This window comes from Sitodiplosis mosellana, unplaced genomic scaffold (assembly GCF_009176505.1).
Source record: "Sitodiplosis mosellana isolate CC-2019 unplaced genomic scaffold, AAFC_SMos_1.0 Smas_scaffold_3985, whole genome shotgun sequence".
NCBI lineage: Eukaryota > Metazoa > Arthropoda > Insecta > Diptera > Cecidomyiidae > Sitodiplosis > Sitodiplosis mosellana.
Window position 1 is genome coordinate 120 of NW_022599227.1, and position 5,766 is coordinate 5,885.

General features: G+C 35.2%; 1 pseudogene; it reads right to left on the bottom strand.

The window, feature by feature from the left end:
• Positions 1-3,469: 3,469 nt before the first annotated feature.
• On the bottom strand, positions 3,470-3,930 carry LOC129572018 (histone H4-like; annotated as a pseudogene).
• Between the last annotated feature and the right edge of the window lie 1,836 nt (positions 3,931-5,766).

Below are 5,766 nucleotides of genomic sequence, written 5' to 3' on the forward strand. Positions count from 1 at the left end.
AACACTTAGAAATACTGTGAATATTGTAAATTAAGCAGATGTATGTTGTATCTAGGGGAATTTCTCATTCCAAAAATGTAGCGATATTGAAGTTTTTTTGGATATTTAGATGTATGCATTTTGCAGATAAATGTGAATTTTTGCAGATTTGTGAAGATATGTATGTTCAATACCAAAATTCAAAATGGCGACTGATTTTGCTGAATGTGAAACGTAGTGAAAAACATTAAGCTATTTTTAAATTCAAGATGGCGTCGGTTGAGCACGCCCGAACTGTCAAATTTTTAACACTGAATAACTATGGATATTTGTGGATATTTTGAATATAGGCAAAAATACGCCGATTTCAGATTTTGGAAGATTTTAAGGATTTTTTCAATGAGAAGTTCCCCTAGTATTGTATGGTGCAGAATAATGCAGAGACTAAAATTTCGGGATCTTCTACCCGATTCGGGATCCTCTAAATCGAAAAGTGCTGCTCTTATTTGAAAATCGGGATGTTACTTTTTTTAATATTTGAAACGCGTAAATTGGTGTAGAATCACCAAATTCAATCATTTTACCGTTTGAGACATTTATTTTTGTTCGAAATTTCGGTGCATTTTTAAATTTAGTGCAGTGCACACCGTATGGAATTAGTTTGGGGCGACGTCTCCAAAACACACAGTATCATACAAAATACTTTAACCCTTTGACGACCAATGGGACACATATGTCCCATTTTGTTTTTCATCTGTAATAACTACATTTTTTAACCAATTTTAGTAAAATTGGTTTCGTTTGAAAGAGAATTAATGTAGCTGTCAGAAAGTACCATAATATTGGATATTTGTTGTAAACGCAATTGGATAGAACACTCTAAAGTCAAAAAATCTTAACTTTTTTTTCAACTTTCGCCAAATGCTATATAATTTTAACGGTTGAACTTTTAAAGCTGAAAATTTGGAATAATGTGCGAAATGTCCATTACTTTCCAAAAATCATTGACTTTATTTGGAAATAAAGTTTTTTCCACTTTTTATTGCGTTTGGCGCGATGGGACATATGTGTCCCATTGGTCGGTAAAGGTAAATAAATACCCCGTATTTCCCTGTATTTTGGCCATTATTCGCGAATTTTCAAACACAAAAATTTACAAAAATATAATTAAATTCGTGATTAAATGGGCACAACAAAGCACAATTCAAACCATTTTCGGTTCAAAACAATTCTGAATATTTTAAAAACGAAAAAGATTTTACACGTAGTTCTTATGGGAGACATATTTTTTTCCATACAAAGGTAGCTACCGTTACCGACCAATGGGACATATATGTCCCATCATTTTTTTCATATTTCTAGTTAAAAAAAATAATTTTTGATAAGATTTTTATTATGGTTTTTGGGGTCGCTGAGCACGAATCTGCAATCAGAATTGCAAAATTCCCATCCGTTCAATCTTGGTCGTCAAATTTGGTCGAACGAAATCAGTTCGATATCATCATATTTTCATAAATCTGGCATGTTCAACTCAACTTCAATCAATTGAAGCTGAAAAACAATTACATTTGTCCAAGCTTCCGAAACTTTTCACCATTCGATGGACGAAGCTTAGTGCGACAATCGTGAATAGCGTGCTACGATCATGGGCGGCATTAATGAATTATTTTGATGAAAACAAGAGCGGTGATAGCACAGCAAATGGATTTTATTCATTTCTGGTGAAAATTGATAATCTTCATGTCATCGCATTTTTGGCCGACTCGTTACCAGAAGAAACTACAAAGCGACAATTTAACGATTGTAAGTCTAGTGCAAAGTATCAATTCTCTTCGAAACGCGCTTTCAAATTTGCAAACCGATTGCCTTCTTGGTGGATGGGAAGATGCGCTTAATAATGATATCGAAGAAACGGACGAAACTATTACTTTGAAAGGAATTCAACTTCAGAATCGTGAAGATGGGCGTACAAGACAACAATCAACTGGTATCGATTTCGAAAACATTCGAAGTGCTATTGTCGATTCAATTCTAAGTGGCCTTGATGAGCGCTTCGAATCCGATGAGAAAAAAATGAAAGTGATACAGCCTTTTGTAACACTCAACCAAGATGTCGATTTACGTGAAATTCACAAAAAATTCGGATCTGACCTTGATTTGGCTTCAATTCAACTCCAATACAATGAGCTAATCGATCAGAAAATTTCACAGAAATGTAATGGGAATTTGAATGAAATCGTCAAGGTGCTTGCGTGTGATATCTCAAACTCGGAAAATTACAAAGAAGTGTTGACAATATTTGCGCGAATTCAGGCCTGCACACCACATTCGTCGGATGTGGAAAGATCTATAAGTGCAAATAATCGACTGAAAACTCCGCTGCGCAACAGAATATCATTACAAACTGAAGTGAAAGACTTATATGTTCACTTCAATCTACCCGCACTTGAAGAGTGGAATCCCAGATTCGCAATTAAACTCTGGATGCAGCAAAAGTAACGTAAGGATTTTTCGGGCGTAATCGACAGAAAAGCCAAAAATGCTCAATATTTCAAAGGCATATTCAAAGCGGTACAAGAGGAAAAAGAAGATAGTGATACAAACGAAATCAAAGCGATTAAAAAATTCTAATTTTTCTTAAAGTACAGATTCATTCCATTCACGTATTAAAATATGATGCATCAAGCTGAATTTCATTCAAATCATCTTTGTGAACTTAAAATACAGCTCTCTTCTTTTCAAGTTTTTATCAACCGACTTTTTCAAAACTGCGTAGTAGATAAGAAAAATAATAAACTTCAATCATAATTGTGCAGCAGAAAAACATCGTATTTCATTTCGTTTCTTCCAAATATGTGACAGAAGTAAGGTAAGTACGTATTTTGTTCATGAAATCTTTTTCTCAATCGGGATCTTCTTAAATTCTGAAATTTTAGTCTCTGGAATAATGATAATAATAAAGAAACTGGAGAATTTCGATGTTGGTTGACATTTCCACTTTAAAGTACGCCGTCAAATATTGTTAGTCATTTTCAATCGATGGCGACACAGTCTCGTCGACACTGAACACAACTTATCAAAATAGACATATTTTTTCAACTTCAAAACAAATTCCATTTAAAAAATTATGCAAAGCAGTTATTTGATTTTACTGTATTCAACCACGTGTAAACCACCTCTGGCGAAGAAACGCTGTATGGTGCAGAATAATAATAATAATAATAATAATACAGTCACAATGAATAAGTTCAAAATAATGCATTATGTTTGTTCATTCATTAGCATTGCATTTGTTGCTTAAGTACGTCGTCATGAATTGTGTACTAAAACCGGTGTCCGCCATATTGTATGTACATTTTAGTACAGTTCGATTAAAAAAGCGAAATAGACTAAATCAAATGGTAACCTAAATGGTATGGTTCAATTTTTTAAATATTCTTCATGAAAATGATTTGGTGGCTCTGAAAAGAGCCGATTTTTCTTATAATTTTTATCCTTCGAAACCGTACAATGTGGGGGCCTTGGCGTTTTAAAGCGTATACGACATCCATAGCGGTGGCAGTCTTTCGCTTGGCATGTTCGGTGTATGTGAAGGCATCGCGAATGATGTTTACCAAGAACACTTTCAATACACTGGCCTGAGATACGCTTTACACCGCCACGACGAGCCAAACGACGGATGGCTGGATGTTATCACGCAACACTTTGGATAACGTTTTGCGCCACCTTTTCCCAATCCCTTTCCTCCTTTACCACGACCGGTCTTAGCTATTTTGACTTAGCTAGTAGTATGTTCTTCACTCGACGAGATACGAAACTCGAACTGATGCCTGCTACTGCAGCAACACCGTATTTATACGTTTCACGCGTCGTCCCCACTACCGCATCAATCGTACAACTCGCACCAAAACTGTCTCCTTCGATCAATAAAATATCGCTTTTCGACCACATTTCTTACGATTTGGTTTACATTTCTTTATTATTTCGAATAATTTTTAACCAATATTTAAAAAAAATCAAACAAATCACAAAAAACTCAAATTCAAACAGTTGAAGTGAATACAGACAACAACACACGTACGACGATCGTGGCGTCGCTTCCCCTGCGTCAAAAAGTATAAATAGAGTGCGCACTTCGTTCGTTGTTATTCATTCCGTGTTCGTGTCTCTTCGAGTAAACATCGAAAGTGAAAACAAAAAGAAGAAGCAATGGCCCGTGAAATTCATCGTCACAGTCGACCGAATTGGCGACCCGCAAATTGCCATTCCAACAGTTGGTTTTGGAAAATCGATCAAGATTTCAAGACCGATTTGAGTTTCCAGAGTTCTGTCGTTCTCGCTTTGCAAAAAGTTAGCGAAGCATACTTGGTTGGTTTGTTCGAGGACACCAACTTGTGCTCCACTCACGCTAAGCGACTAACAATCATGCCGAAAAAATTGGCTCGTTGTATTCATGAGGAACGTGCTCGAATTGATAATGTCAATCCTTTTACAAAAACCGGCCCTTTTCAGGGCCACCAATAACCAAATTATAGAGAATTTTTAATCGTCTTTCATTTCTTCTTTGCAATATTTTCATTTGAACATTCGTAATTTTTTTTAACTGGTGATTTTGAACAAAACAATTAAAGTTATTATTACATTGAAACGATTGCATTCTATTTTTGTTTCATTGATTTAAAATTCCATGATCATTGATCATGCGGACTCTTGTTTTACGAATGTTAACGGCATTATCTAAAAAAATCTATGCGGTTCAGCTTTCAACTCAAAATCAAATAAAACGAATTGCATACGTAATCCAAACTTTTCCGCTCCGCAGCAATTTAGTTTACCTCCCGCTTAATGTTTAACCAAAATTTCAATGAACCCTTTTTTCATAGCATTTTTGACCTTAAAATATAACTATTTCGACAATTTTCCATACAAAAGTGTCTTTTTCGAACAAAATTTCAAAAATTTCAAGAAATGTTGATTTTGGACCAAATTTATGGGCAAGTTCGGTTGTTTGAAGGCTCCCATAATTTTTGCAAAAAAACATCAGTTTGCTTTGACCAAAACCTTAAAAAATGGCTTTCTGTGTGATTTTTCATACAAAAGTCTATTTTTCGAGGAAAATTTCAACAAATGCCGATTTTGGACCAAATTTATGGGCAAGTAGATGTTCGGTTGTTCACAGACTCCCATTATTTTTGCAAAAAAATGGCAGTTTGCCTTGATCAAAACCCTCAAAAATGCCTTTTTCGGATACTTCCCGTACAAAAGTGTCATTTTTCAAGGTTTTTAAGGTCCTCAGTCGGAGGCTTATGGTACGAAATTGGTAAATCAGAATGGGCTCAAAATCAATCCGAAGCTTTGTCTCGACATGCCAAAACTTTTGGCTTTTACAGATCTCAATTATCTTCTCAACCTTTTGAGATAATCGGCGAACAAAAAACGCGAACGCGAACGACGCCATACGCACATCGCAATTTTGCACATTTTTCATAGTAAACAACATGTTTCTGGAGGCAGATAGGTCTTGATCGATAGGATTTCATCCCATCTACATTGCCAAGTGTGCAGATATGAATGGGTGAGGGCAAAAGTGAGACTTGAATTCAGAATACATATAAACAAAACAAAAACGAATTATTTTTTTAAAGTGTAACATCGACAGAGATTTTTTCATAGTGAAACACCGCGTGTTACATTTCAATAAAATTTGTTTTCATGATTCACTTTGAAGAACGTTCGCGTCGATGTTTCAATTCAAAATAATATGCATCGATGTTTCGTTTGGAAATA